Consider the following 15,748-nt stretch of genomic DNA (forward strand, 5'->3'; position numbering starts at 1 on the left):
CTCTTATCCCCATCTTCTCTTTTGTCCTGTAGGGCAAGATAAATTTCTATACCCCATTACCTGTATTTCTTATTTCCCAGTTATATGCAAGAACAATATTCAACAGTTGTTTCTAAAACTTTGAGTTCCAACTTCTCTTCCTTCTTCCCTCCCCACTCATTCCCACTGGGAAGGCAAGCAATTCAATATAGGCCATATATGTGTAGTTTTGCAAATGACTTCCGTAATAGTCATGTTGTGTAAGACTAACTATATTTCCCTCCATCCTATCCTGCCTCCCATTTCTTCTATTGTCTCTTTTGACCTTGTCCCTCCCCAAGAGTGTTGACTTCTAATTGTTTCCTCCTCCCATTGCCCTCCCTTCCATCATCCCCCCTACCCTGCTTATCCTCTTCTCCCCTACTTTCCTGTATTGTAAGGTAGGTTTTCATACCAAAATGAGTGTGCATTTTATTCCTTCCTTGAGTCAAATGTGATGAGAGTAAGTTTCATGTTTTCTCTCTTACCTCCCCCTTTTTCCATCCATGGAAAAGTCTTTTACTTGCCTCTTTTATGAGAGATAATTTGCCCCATTCCATTTCTCCCTTTCTTTTCCCAATATATTCCTCTCTCACCCCTTGATTTCTTTTTTTTAGATATGATCCTATCCTATGCAGCTCACCCTGTGCTCTCTGTCTCTCTCTCTCTCTCTCTCTCTGTGTGTGTGTGTGTGTGTGTGTAATCTCACCAACTACCTAGATACTGCAAAAAGTTTCAAGAGTTACAAATATTGTCTTTTCACGTAGGAATGTAAACAGTTCAACTTTAATTAGTCCCTTATGATTTCTCTTTCCTGTTTACCTTTTCATCCTTCTCTTGATTTTTGTGTTTGAAAGTCAAATTTTCTTTTCAGCTCTGGTCTTTTCATCAAGAATGCTTCAAAGTCCTCTATTTCATTGGAAGACAAATTTTTCCCCTGAAGTATTATACTCAGTTTTGCTGGGTAGGTGATTCTTGGTTTTAGTCCTAGTTCCTTTGACTTCTGGAATATCTTATTCCACGCCCTTCGATCCCTTAATGTAGAAGCTGCTAGATCTTGTGTTATCCTGATTGTATTTCCACAGTACTTGAATTGTTTCTTTCTAGCTGCATGCAATATTTTCTCCTTGACCTGGGAACTCTGGAATTTGGCCACTATGTTCCTAGGAGCTTCTCTTTTTGGATCTCTTTCAGGCGGTGATCTGTGGGTTCCTTGAATACTTATTTTGCCCTCTGGTTCTAGAATCTCAGGGCAGTTTTCCTTGATAATTTCATGAAAGATGATGCCTAGACTCTTTTTATGGTCATGGCTTTCAGGTAGGCCCATAATTTTTAAATTGTCTCTCCTGGATCTATTTTCCAGGTCAGTTGTTTTTCCAATGAGATATTTCACATTTTCTTCCATTTTTTCATTCTTTTGGTTTTGTTTTTTGATTTCTTGGTTTCTCATAAAGTCATTAGCCATCATCTGTTCCATTCTAATTTTTAAAGAACTATTTTCTTCAGTGAGCTTTTGAACCTCCTTTTCCATTTGGCTAATTCTGCTTTTGAAAGCATTCTTCTCCTCATTGGTTTTTTGAACCTCTTTTGCCAATTGAATTAGCCTATTTTTCAAGGTGTTATTTTCTTCAGCATTTTTTTGGGTTTCCTTTAGCATGGTATTGACCCGCTTTTCATGCTTTACTTGCATCTCTCTCATTTCTCTTCCCAGTTTTTCCTCCACCTCTCTTACTTGATTTTCAAAATCCTTTTTGAGCTCTTCTATGGCTTGAGGCCATTGAATATTTATTTTGGATATTTGGGATACAGAAGCCTTGACTTTTATGTCTTTCCCTGATGGTAAGCATTGTTCTTCCTCATCTGAAAGGATGAGAGAAGATATCTGTTCACCAAGAAAGTAACCTTCCATAGTCTTATTTTTCCCCCCTTTTTTGGGCATTTTTCCAACCAGTTATTTGACTTTTGGGTCCTTTGTCAAGAGTAGGGTATACTCTGGGGATCTGTAAGATCTCACTTCCTCCAAGGTGACACAATCAAGCATGTACACTGGTCTGGAAGCAAGCAGAGATTTTTGTGCCCAGAATCTTAGTAGAGTTTCCTCTTCACAACCACCTTGCCTTCAATTCTGCCAAGCCAGCACTGGGGGCTGAGATTCAGATAAGCTGCAGGGCAGGGTTGCCATTCAGTGTGAGATAAAGATAAGCTGCTGCAGGGCCTTTACACAGGGCTGAGGTAAGAATCAGCTGCTATGTGCCCCCAGGGGTTTTACGATCCAACAATGGATGCGGGCTGCTGTAGGGGCTGCTGTGGGAACTGCTGCCACCTGCCAGATGTAGCCTCTGCAGCTGCTGCTTGAGGCCGGAGCTATGGGAAGGCTCTTCTTCCTTCTTGGCCAGCTGGAAAAACCCTGTTACTGACCTTTGACGCCTGTGGGTTGAGGGATCTGCGAACCGCTGCTACTGCGGCTGGGGATCCTGCCCCCAAGGCCTGCTCGCGTCCTCCTCCCAGAGCCGTGCAGCATGGCCAAGGCTGGGCTAGGCTCTGCTCTGCATCCAGTGTGACAGATGCTTCCCATCGGCCTTTCAGGTCATCCTGGGCTGGAAATCTCCTCCATTCTGTTGTTCTCCACTTCTGCTGCTCTAGAATTTGTTGAGAGTCTTTCTTTACAGGTATTTTATGGGTTGTGTGGGGACAGCTAGTATATGTATGTCTTTCTACTCTGCCATCTTAGTTCTGCCCCCTTATATTTCTTTTCTTGAGAGGTAGTAATATAAATGTAGTGGAAATATTGAATTTCCTTCTCCATATATTTGTGGTGGGAAAAAGGCTTTGTAAATGTTTCTATGTCTCATTGAAATGTGAGGAGTAGTTGCTATTATTGTTAATTACAGATCTGTCATTTTATTGGTATAGCAAGCTCTCCATGAAGAAACTACCTGCACATGCAGGTTTGCCTCTGGCAGTCTCCAATGACCTCCTTGAAGGAGACCAAGAAGATATGGTTTGCCTAGGATCACACATCAGTTTATATCAGAGGTGAGACTTAAAACCAGGTTTTCTTGACTTGAAGATCAGCTCTTTATCCTCTACTTTTTCTATAGCCTAATCATGTATTGGCAGCTAGGTGGCAGCATAATGGATAGAGTGCTGGACCTAGAACCAGGAAGACTCCTCTTCCTGAGTTCAAATCTGGCCTCAGACATTTAGCAGCTGTGTGACCCTGGGCAAGTCACTTCACCCTGTTGGTCTCAGTTTCCTCATCTGTAAAATGAACTGGAGCAGGAAATGATGAATCACTCCAATATCTCTGCCAAGAAAACTCCAAATGGGGTCACAGAGAGTTGGACATAATTGAACAATAACAAAAAACTCATGCATTATTGTTGTTATGATTCCATTAGCATAAGAAATTCTTGATGAAGAAACTGCCTCATTAATTTAGATTGGCACCTACTCTGAAAATTAGAGTCTTAGAGAGCTGCCTTGGGTAAGCATTAGGTGAGTAAGTGACTTGCCTAGGGTCATACCACCAGTATAGAACAGAATGGGGATATGAACTCAGATCTTTGTGAATATGAAGTCAGCTTGATTATGCCACGTGGACTTTCCTATATGCCAGTTCCCAAACTGTGTAGTCAGAGAAAAGACTATTCAAGGTTAAATCCAGGATAATTAGTCTCATGAGTTTCCCTTTGTCCTTTTCCCCTTCATAGTTCAGTCTTTTATAGTAAACATCCACATAGAATGCAATAAAAATCAGCTTAACTTAATCTGGAGACAAAACCCTCTATAAAATTACAGACAGAAGATAATCAAGGTTAGCCTAGTGCCTGGCACATAGCAGACTAGTAAAAACTAGTTTACTGACTGACAACGTTGAGAGAGCAGGAAATTCCCAGGGGTTAGTAATGCAGTTTGATATACAGTGATGATGCAAAGGAGCTGGAGAAAGTGGAGCATGGCAAAATTGATTTAGGGCCAAGTAGCATTAAAGCAGATATAACTCTACAGGGGTCAGTGAGGTGGTGCCATAGAGTGCAAAGAAGCCTTGGAGTCAGGAGGGATTGAGTTCAAATCTGGCCTCAGGCACTTCTGAGCTGTGTGACACTGGGTAAATCATTTAACCCTTTTGGCCTCAGTTTCCCCATCTGTAAAAAGAGTTGGAAAAGGAAACCACTTCAGTATCTTTGCCAAGGAAACCCCAAATGAGGTCATGAAGAGGCCAAAAGAACTAACAGACAAAATGACAACAAACAACCAGGGAAGAAGCAAAATCCTGTTCAGGCAGACCACTTTTGAAGAAAATCACTGGGTCAGAAAAGGCTCCAACTGCTCCTGGTTATATTCAGCTTTGGGTTGTGTTGACTTTCTCTTATAAGAGGCTTCCTACTGGCATGCATTAATATCCTGGGCCCCTCTCCTTTAGTGGGAGATAAAAATTTCCTGGGTTTTCCCCATTCTGGAAGACTTCTGTCTCCCATGACCCTATGGTCTCTCCTTTTAGTTAGGAAGACTATCAGCCCCCTTGTCATATCAGACTACATTCATTTTTATTATGTTTTGTAAAATGGGGGAAGGAAAGGAAGCAAGCATTTATTAAGTGACTACTATGTGCCAGGCATTGTGCTAAGTGCTTTACAAATATCATCTTACTTGATCATCACAACAACCTTATGAGGTTATTTTTTTCAGTTGTGTCCGACTTTTTGTGACCCCATTTAGAGTTTTCATGGTAAAGATACTGAAATGGTTTGACATTTCCTTCTCTAGTTCATTTTATAGATTAGGAAATTGAAGCAACAGTCTCTGTGCCCAGGGTGACACAGTTAGTAAGTATCTGAGGCTGGATTTGAATTCAGGTCTTTTTGCTTCCAGGCCCAGTGCTCTATCCACCGTGCTACTTAAGTGCCTTCTAAGGGTATTACTATCATTCCCATTATAGAGATGAGGAAACTGAGCTAGACAACAGTTAAATGACTTGTTAGTATCTGAGGTCATATTTCAACTGAAACCTCCCTGAATTCAGGCCTAGAATTCTATCCACTGTGTCACCTGGCTACAAAATGGGAATCATAATCCTTTTGGGACCTACCTCAGGCAGTATTTACTACATTCTTACTATGTGCCTATACTTCCTAGCTGTGTGACTCTAGGCAAGTCACTTAAGCCTGTTTGCCTCAGTTTCCTTCTCTGGAAAGTGAGCTGGAGAAAAAAATGACAAACCAATCCTGTATCTTTGACAAGAAAACCCCAAATGGGATCATGATTGAGCAAGAACAACTACAGGAATAGCAGCAGTAGTAGTAGTAGCAGTAGTAGTAGTGGGAATAGTAGTAGTAGTAGCAGTAGTAGTAGGAGCAGTAATGGTAGTAGAAGCAATAGCAGTAATGTGCCAGCACAGGGATATAAATATGAAAAAAGAAAGATTGTTCCTTCCCTCAGGGGCTTACACTCTAAGGAGGGGAGGAAATAACACAGCAAAGGAAACAGAAGATGCTCAGTGAAGTCAGAATCTCAGAGCAGGGCAGCCCAATAAGAAATCAGCTCTCTCCTTAAATGGAGGTTTGGAGTGGATGGCTCCAGGCTCCAGTCTGAAGGACAGAGGGAGGTGCTGATGTGGAGGATCAAGGTTGCTGAGATCTTACAGGATAACGAGGTTATCCCAACAATAAACTTCCCCTAAGGAGGGGGAATGGAAGAGAAGTGGGTCAGATGAATTCCAAAGTGGTGAGAGATGAAGTGGAAATGCTTCCCAGGAAGGATGCATTTTATGTTGGATAAATCTTTGTGGGCCAGAAATGTGAGTCAGTATACTTTGATGACAGATTATCCTGGGAACTGTTATTACTTAATTCAATTTAATTCAACAGGCATTTATGAAGCAAGTGCTGTGTGCCGGACATGGAGGTAAGTTCTAGGAATAGATAAATATAAATACAGAAATAGACAAATGAGACTGGGCTTGCCCTCAGGGAGTTTCCATTCAACTTGGAGTTGGAAGGGGCAGGGGAATGGGAGTCTCTATGTGCACTGAATCAGCCCCGTGTAGGTGCAAAGTAAGTCTTCATGTTTGCTTTTGTCATTGACTTCTGCTTTAGGAGGTAAGATGGGAAGTGTGTGGCAACATTGTAGCAGATCTGTGATCTTGTGCTACAGGTGATCCTCCCTCCCACTCCTCCTGTTCCCCCTGCCTCTGTGAAGGGCCCAGACGGTGAGTCTATTAGTGAAGGTCACTGCTGAACTTTGCGGCAGCTTCTAAAAGCATGTTTTATACCCTAGCTCCGCTCTCACTGCTCGGCTGACTCGCTGCTGTCACAGAGCTGAAGAGCTGCATAAATAATGGAGTTATCTCAGATTCTGCTTTGACAAAGGAGAACGGGGACCCAGGCCCAGACCATGCAGCAGGCTTCAAGGAGGCTGCATCCTGCCTGGGAACTCTCCAGACTCTTAAAGGCACAGAACCCATGGAAGGGAGGAGGAATCCTAAGGCCAGAGAATGTCAGAGCTGTGAGGGGCCTGAGAACTGGGGATGTCAGGGCTTTGAGGGGCCTCAGAACAGGGGATATAGGGCTGGGAAGGGGCCTCAGAACAGAGGATGTCAGGTCTGGGAGGGGCCTGAGAACAGGGGATATAGGGCTGGGAGAGAGCTTAGAGCAGAGAGTGTCAAAGGTTCCAAATAATGTAAGATATCTTCTAGTGTAACTCTATTACTTTAAATTGGTGGAAACTGAGGTACAGAGAGGGAAAGTAGTCATACAGAGCATTCCTACATGGGCCAGAACCCTTATATTCTCATTTCCAATCTGTTCTCCCTTATGTCTTAAACCCCATCCATTTTACTTCATTCTGCGCAGACTCAGAACATTGCAGGAACATCCAGGGTCAAAGGTACCCAGAAATCAGAGGCTGAAAGCTGGAGAGATGATTCAGTAACAGATAAAACATCTCAAGGTTAAAGGTCTCTGGTCTTTGTTAGATGCTCTGGACAGCTGCCAGGCAGAGATGACCAAGGCTAATGGCTTGTATATATCACCACTAGGAGGCAGTATTGCACAGTGGAAGGAACTTTGGCTCTGGGCTCAACAGATCTGGGTTCAAATTCCATGTCTGAACATTGTTGCTTATGTAACTCTGGGCCAGTCATTGAGTCTTCTTGGGCCTCACTTTTCTCATCCATGAAATGAGACTTTTGAACCAGAAGATCTCTAAGGTCCCTTCCAATTCTAGGTCTATGATCCTATTCATCTTCCTGAAAACTTGGGACTTCTGTGCATTCATGGTCTCCGCAATGTTGCTATCCTTCCACAATAGAGAAACACATTTGTTCATTTGTGAGGAGAGTTGTATTCTGTGTGTGTGTGTGTGTGTGTGTGTGTGTGTGTGTGTGTGTGTGTGAGAGAGAGAGAGAGAGAGAGACAGAGAGAGAGAGTGAAAGAGAGAGAGAAAGAGAAACAGAGAGAGACAGAGAGATAGACACAAAGAGAGACAGAGACAGAAACAGACAGAGAACACACACAGATATAGACACACAGAGAAAGAGACAGACAGAGATTGAGACAGACACAGAGAGACAGGCAGAGAGACAGAGACAGAGGAGAGACAGAGACAGAGAAAAAGAAACAGAGAAACAGAGAGACAGAGATCTGTTTTTTGCTTAACCTAGCAGCTTCCTGCGGCAACTTTTACAATTTTTGTTGGATTGTAAGCTCCTTGAAATCAAGATTATGTCCCCTTTCTTTGGTGAACCCCTCACTCCATGCACAGTGAGACACATAGTAAATGTGTATTAAATTGAATCGAATTGAGTTTTTTTCTCAGTGATTGGTGGCATGGATAGGTACGTCAAGACTAATAGTTCCCTTTGGCAATTTGATACTTCACTGGAAGGGTAGGATAATATAAATGGTTCCCCAATCTGGAAAATATTTGTCCACTTCCAGCAGTACACTGTCTCCTGGGTCATCTTTGCTGTTTGATCTCACTGTAAGTCTGGCTCCATCCATCCAGCTACTTTCCAAGTGAATAGCCTTGGACAAAGTAAGGATGCATACATCATCCTTGGGATGCATACAAAGAAGCATCCTCTCCCTGCTGTGCCCCTGCTGGGAAGCACTGGCACAGTGCTGGGCACAGCAGGGAGGGGATGGGCATGTTCTTGGGCAAAGTGCCAATGACCAGCTTTATCCTTTTAAGTTTTTTTAGAACTGGTATAGCTGCCATCTCTAGGAAAAGAGCAACACATTTCCAAACCCTAGAGAAAAATAGGAGTAGAAAACTTTCCCGTTTCCACAAAATAAATCATCTTTTTGCCTTTGGAGCATTGGACAATGAACAGTGAACAGACTTTGAAATGGAAAGAACCAGAGGCCAGTCACCTGTAGACAAACCCATTGACTACTAAGCCTTGGCATTGTAAGTGACTGAAAGTATCATTTTTAATAAGCCCCAGGTTGTGGATAGGAAGCCCATTAGAACCTGAGCAGGGAAAGAGGTCTAGATTTGTAGGTAGACATCCTGAGTTCAAATGCTGACTCTTCTACTTACTACTTCTGTAACTTCTAGAAGTCAGTTAATTTTACAGAGCTCAGTTCCCTCATCTGTAAAATGAAGGAGTAAAATTATATTATTTCCAAGAACTCTTCTGGCTCTAAAGGTATGAATGATCTTGCCCATTTAAACTTTCTGAGCCATGGTTTCCTCAAATGTAAAATGGTTTCGATACTCTCTATGGTCTTTTCCTGGTCTAAATCTATGATTCTATAATCATAGGAAGAGGAGATTCCAGAGATTTTATAGTTTAATCCACATCTGAATATGAATACTCCTTATAACATCCCTCACAAGTGATCACCTAGTTTCTGCTTGAAAATGTCCAATGTGGGAAGGTTCATTTTCTCCTGAGGCAGCCTTTGGATCAACACTCACCATTAGCAAGATTTTCCTGACATCGAGCCGAAATTTGTCTCTTTACTCACATCCACCGATTTTTCCTAACTGCATTCTGGGCCAAGCAAAAACAAGTCAACCCTCTTTTCCATGTTTGGGTGATACATTATCTTGTTTTTCCATATGTCGCTCTTGGAGTCTAATTGGTGTGGTAACTTAGTAACCATGGCCACAAACATTTAGAGAGAGATAACCCAATGCACATGTACAGGATGGGTTTTATAAACATCAAAGCAAATCATTCCATTTTTTTTTCCTTTTATGTTCATCCCTCTTTATTATCTCAGAATTTAAGAATCTTTACCCCCTGGAGAAAGTGTTAGAATAAGTACCACTGCTAATGATGATGATGAACATAGCTGCCAAAGTTATAAGCAAGGCTTTATGGTTTTTCAAAGCACTTTACAAATGTTATCTTATTTTATTCTCACAACAACGCTGGGAGGCAGGTGCTACTATTATCCCCATTTTATTTATAAGGAAGCAATAGAAGCAATATCTTGGAAACATTGAAGAAATTAGCTGTAACCCAGCTATGTTACCTTGGACAAGTCATTTCCCTTTTGGGTTCACAAAGTCAATTTCACAAGTACAGGATGGTGAAGTGTGGTTGTACAGGATTTGGAAACGATCTGGGGGCCAAAGGGGACTGCAAGCGTAATATGAATTAATAGTATGATGTGAGCCTAGAACTTGGTGTAAAAGCACTGACTTTCTGTGTGAACTTCAAGTCACTTCTTTCTCTCAGCCTCAGTTTCCTCATCTTAAATAGACAGCCGGATGTGGTGGACAGAGGGCTATTCAGCTCAGTAGTTTTTCCATTGTGGTTAATTCTTCATGACTCCATTTGGGGTTTTCTTAGCAAAGATACTGGAGTGGCTTGCCATTTCCTTCTCCAGCTCATTTTACAGATGAGGAAACTGAGGCAAACAGGGTGAAGAGACCTGCTCAGGGTCAGTTTCTGAGGCCAGATTTGAATTCATGATGATGAATCTTCCTGACTATCCACTGCACTGCTTAGTTGCCTGTAGAGGGACATACTTGGATTCAGAAAGATGTGGGTTTGAATCCCACTTCTGATACTTCTTGTTTTTTTGTTCATAAGCAAGCTACTTAAACTCAGTTTCCTCATCTATAAAATGGGCATAATACTACTTTTGTAGTACTACCTCATAGGCTTGTGAGGCTTAAATGAGAAAATAGATATAAAGAGTTTTAAAGTTTTAAGGCACTATGGAAATAGCAATTTTCCTTCTTCCCCCTCCTCCTGCTCCCCCCACTTCTTCTGCTTCTTTTTACGTTTTCTTCTTCTTCTCCTCCTTCTTCTTCATATTCTTTTTCTCCTCCTCCTTCTCCATCTTCTTCATCTTCTCCTTTTCTTCTTCTTCTTCTTCTTCTTCTTCTTCTTCATCTTTTCCTCCTCTTCCTTCTTCTTCTCCTTCTTCTTCATCTTCTACTTCATCTTCTTCTCCTTCTTCTTCTCCTCCTCCTCCTTTTCCTCCTTCTCCTCCTTCCATTCCCGCTGTTATTATCACAGAAAAAGTCAGAAAAAGATAAAAGTAACTTAAGTTGCCTTTAGAGAGGCACGGTGTCTGGGGCCAGCGAGATGAGAGTTCCGTTATTCACTATGGAGTATTGTGTTCAATTTTGGCACCAGCTTTTTGGAAGCATATTTGTAAATTATAGAGTGGTCAGAGGAAGGTAAACCAGTTAGTGAAAAACATGGAACTCTTGTTCTATGAAGACTGTTTAAAGGAACTAGCTATATTTAGCCTGGAGAAAAGAAGATGGAAGAGGTAGGACCCAAGGGCAATCTTCCCCATTTGAAGGAGGGATTCAATTTGCTTCATATTGCCCAGTGGGCAGGGCTATAAACAATGAAAGAAAAAAAAGAGATAGATTCAATCTGGGTGTCAGAAAAGCTTTCTATGAGAGCTGTCCAAGGTGAACTGGGCTGCCTCATTAGCTGGTTGTTGTCCTTCATTCTTGAAGAGGACCAAAATGGTATCACTATGTTGGGGTCAAGATACAGTGCATTCGACTATGGCTGATCAGACCCATATGAGCTTGAAATACTCCTTCATAGGTCAGGCACAAGCAGTCCACGTATACATTTGCAGTGGAGATGTCTCTAAATTTGTGCATCTCATGTTTCTTTTGAGCTACTGCACTTCTGTTTTGCTCATAGAACACAGTGCCTTCTTTGATGTAGGCATGCCATGCTGGGCAGTCCTCTGCCAATGTCTGCCATGTCTCACAATTGATTCCAAAGTTCTTCAGAGAGAGAGAGAGAGAGAGAGAGAGAGAGAGAGAGAGAGAGAGAGAGAAGTAGGGAGGGATGGATGGATGGAGGGAGTGAGGGAGACAGATGTGGTGGCTCCCATCTTCCTGGAGAGGATGGGTGACTGCTTGTTGGGAATACTATAGAAGAGATGCCTTCTCTGAAAGATCCCTCTGATGTTAAATGTAAGGGGCAGTAAGCCTCAGTCACCATCTGGCTCTGACAGCTTAGAACTGGGGACTCTCTGACGCCTGCTCACCTTTATACATGGGGTCATCCACTTGATGAAAACTGAGAGACACAGATACAAAATGGTAAATCTGGCAGAAGACTTAGACATAAATGGGGGAAAGTGAGGGAATTGGACCACTAGTTCCCTTCCTGCTCTAACATGCTGTGAGTCTAAGTGTATGAGCTGTATGAGATCAGGACCCTTTGAAAGTACCATGTTGCCCTTTTGCTTGCAGTCCACAAAGGAAGGCTTGGGGCTGTGGAGGTGCTCCCTCCTCTTCCCTACTACAGCCCTTCGAAGCTTCCCCTCCAGCTGGAGTCTTCATGGGCCCATTAGAGGGATTCCCAATTGTTTCAGCTTTTGTGCTGTTGTGTACAAATGGTTTGATCACCAGCATCTTGTCACCCTGCCAGAAAGTTAATAGACACTTACTTGGGTACCTCTGAGCAGGCTAGATGCTCTGAGACCAATGGGAAGGGTAAAGGAGGCAATGATCTTGGGGTCCAGGGTGGTATTAGGTAGAGCTTTTGAATTGTCTTTTAAGTAAAAGAGAAAAAATGGAAAAGAAAAAGAAAATTAGGTGGAGGGGGAGAAACAATCTCTGTGGTAGTGCTGAAAGGTGCTTAAGGTCTATGGAACATGTGGAAAAGGGCTGGCATCTCCCTCAGGGAAAGCAGGTACTTGGTGCCTCCCTCACTGGCATTTCTTAACTGGAGGGAAAACAATGAAATCAAACTATGTCAAATGATGGGATCAGAGTGGAAAGAGCCCTGGACTGGAGGCAAGTTCTTCATTTGTAAAATGAGAGGCTTGAAAGAGATGGGCTTGAAGACCCTCCTGGCTCTGACATGCTATATTTTAGGGTTCCTTGCAGTTCTGACATTCTGTGCTTGAAAGCTGTGATTAGGCCTGATAATAAGGAAAGTCTTGAGGTTGCCACATGAAGGTTGGGTCTTCAGGTTCCAGGCAGGATATTAATGAGAGGAGAATGAACTTGTCCAAGGTCATATAGTGAATTAGTGGCAGAACCAGTCCTGGTCTCCAGACTTAGGCTGGATATAATTATAATACTCCACTCCAGGGCTACTTCTACATTTCCCATTCATATTGAAAGTCTATGTTCTGTGAAGGTGGTTGACTTCTACTCTCCTTAGGGTATTGGGGGTGAAGAGTAATTGTGAAGTAGATGAGATTTTCTAGTACTGTTGCTCAGGAGCCCCCATTAGTGTGCCCAATGATTATCAACCAGACTTACTTAACTCTTAGGAAAAATATTTACTAATTAGATATAACAAGATCAGTTATGGAAACAATACCTTTAAATTGCGGGTGCACTCTCTCCTTGTACACACAAAGTCTTTGGAAAGAGTGGGTTCGAATTTACAGTAAAATGGTAGTTAAGAACATATGTAGGGAACCCATGCAGCAAAGGCATTGCTTCTGGAGAGTCCTTTTCTCCTTTTGTGTCATTCAAATGCATGCCGGTTGGGTTAGCTTTCTTCTGGGCTTTGAGGATCAGTGCTTGTGTAGACTCCTGAGACTGCTTTTTCTTGGTATATTGAGAGTTTCTCATCTGTCTCTCAGTTCCTGATACTGACATTCCTATCAGTTTTTGCTCCTCTTTTGCTTCCAGTTCCAGTGGACATTGCTTCCAGTGTTGATGGGACCTGAATGTTTTCCAGCCATTAAAGGGGAAAGTCAGGCTATTACAAATAGCATTTTACAGTAGGAGAGGCAGTGTGGGATTAGAGTTAGTGACCTAACTATGGAATCAGGAAGACAAGGATTCAGGTCCCATCTCTGTTACATACTGTCTGTGTGATCCTGAAGAAGTCACTTATCAGGCAATTCTAAGTTTCAGAGAAGGCATTACTTTAAATTGGTAGAGGGACTTTCATCACCTAAGAGTTCTCTACACCAATAAATTCACAGGTCCAGTACCTATCCCTATCTTTTTGTCTAATAGGCCACATCTTTACAGTCACATGATTGATTAAAAGGTGCAGAGGACACAAGGTCCCACTATGCACTTTGTTGTGGATAAAAATGCATTTTATTCAGTAAAGGAAAAAAAAATCACACAGTCTGATTCACAGTCACTCCACTGGTAAGTTGTCTCTCTCTCTCTCTCTCTCTCTCTCTCTCTCTCCATATACATACACACATATGTATATTCACATATATGTGTGTGTGTATTGTTGAGTTGTTTCCGTTGTGTCTGACTCCTCATGACCCTATTCAGAATTTTCTTGTCAAAGCTACTGGTGAGGTTTGCCATGTCCTTCTCCAGCTCATTTGACAGATGAGGAAACTGAGTAGCGTTAAGTGACTTACCCAGTGTCACACAGCTAGCAAGTATCTGAGGCTGGATTTGAACTCATGAAGATGAATCTTCTTGATTGTAAACCCAGTGCTCTATCCTCTGCACCACCTAGCTGTTTCCACATATATCTTTATCAAGATAGATATCATAATCAAAAATTTCCTTGAAAGATATAAGAAGAAACATAACTTTCATTTCTGAATATTAATTCCAAGCAGAGCAAAAGCAAGGGAGCTGTAGTGTCACTATAGATGTCTGCTAGCTTCATGGAGGATGTCCAGCCAGGGTCCAGATGGATTAATCATACACTACAGGATCATAGATTTAGACCTAGAACCTCAGGGGCTATCTAGTCTAAGTCCTTCAGTTTACAGATGAGGAAACTGAGGCTTAGGGAGGGTAAGGGATTTGTCCAAGGTGACATAGACAGTTGAATCCCTAATGCTTAGTACAGTGCCAAGCTTATTGACTTGAGAGGGGATTTGAAACTTAGGTCCTCTGACTTGTTAGGTGGTGCAGTGACGGGGGTCGGTCCTAGGCGCCTGGGCGGATAGGGGCCTCCCCGGGAGTGGCAGCCCACCAATCCGAGGGGGACACGGCTCCCATAGAGGAGTTGTGAGCCCACGGGATTGGTCGGGTGGGCTGGATCCAATCGGGTGGTAGGCCTCGCCCTCGGGGCGGGTTAGGATGGCAGCCTGGAAGAACCTCCCTATATAAGACAACGCCCTGAACTGCTCGGGGGACTCCTCCATGCAATAAAGCTATGAACCTCCTGCGCATTGCCTGATTATTGCCTACTGCCGTGTCCCCCGGGGTAGGTCCGGAGACGTCCGAAGCGGTGCCCACCGAAGGGAGATTCTCACTCGAAGGTCCCGGGGACAGACCCGGGACAGTGCAGTGGATGGAGCACTAGTCCTGGAGTCTGTCTTGGAAGATGAGTAAACAGTGTAAAAAAACTCAGACCATAGAATCTTACTTTGGTGACAAAGATCAAAACATTCAACCAGAAGAAGACAACAAAGTCAAAGCTCCTACATCCAAAGCCTCCAAGAAAAATATGAATTGGTCACAGGTAATGGAAGAGCTCAAAAAGGATTTTGAAAATCAAGTAAGAGAAGTAGAGGAAAAATTGGGAAGAGAAATGAGAGTGATGCGGAAGTAATGAAAAATGAGTCAACAGCTTGCTAAAGGAGACCCAAAAAATGCTGAAAAAAAAATAAAATCTAAAAAAATAGACTAACGGCACAAGAAATCCAAAAAGTTAGCGAGGAGAAGAATGCCTTAAAAAACATAATTGTCCAAATGGAAAAGAAGGTCCAAAAGCTAACTGAAGAAAATAACTCCTTCAAAATTAGAATGGAGCAGATGGAAGCAAATGACCTTATGAGAAGTCAAGAAATGATAAAACAGAACCAAAAAAATGAAAAAGTAGAAGACAATGTGAAATATCTCACTAAAAAAAACACTGACCTGGAAAGAAAATCCAGGAGAGATAATTGTAAAATTATGGGACCACCTGAAACCATGATCAAAGGAAAAGAACATAGATATCATCTTTCAAGAAATCATCAAGGAAAACTGCCCTGATATTCTGGAACTAGAGGGTAAAATAGAAATTGAAGGAATCTGCCAATCACCTCTGGAAAGAGATCCCAAAAGGAAAACTCCTAGAAATATTGTAGCCAAATTCCAGAGTTCTCATGTAAAGGAGAAAATATTGCAAGAAGCCAGAAAGAAACAATTCAAGTATTGTGGAAATACAATCAGGATAATAAGATCTAGCAGCTTCTCCATTAAGGGATTGAAGGGCTTGAAATATGAGGAGGCCAGGGGAGCTAGGATTAAAACCAAGAATCACCTACCCAGCAAAACTGAGTATAATCCTTCAGGGGAAAAATGAATATTCAATGAAATAGAGGACTTTTAAGCATTTTTGATGAAAAGATCA

The sequence above is a fragment of the Notamacropus eugenii genome, chromosome 4 (genome assembly GCF_028372415.1).
Source record: "Notamacropus eugenii isolate mMacEug1 chromosome 4, mMacEug1.pri_v2, whole genome shotgun sequence".
Taxonomy (NCBI): domain Eukaryota; kingdom Metazoa; phylum Chordata; class Mammalia; order Diprotodontia; family Macropodidae; genus Notamacropus; species Notamacropus eugenii.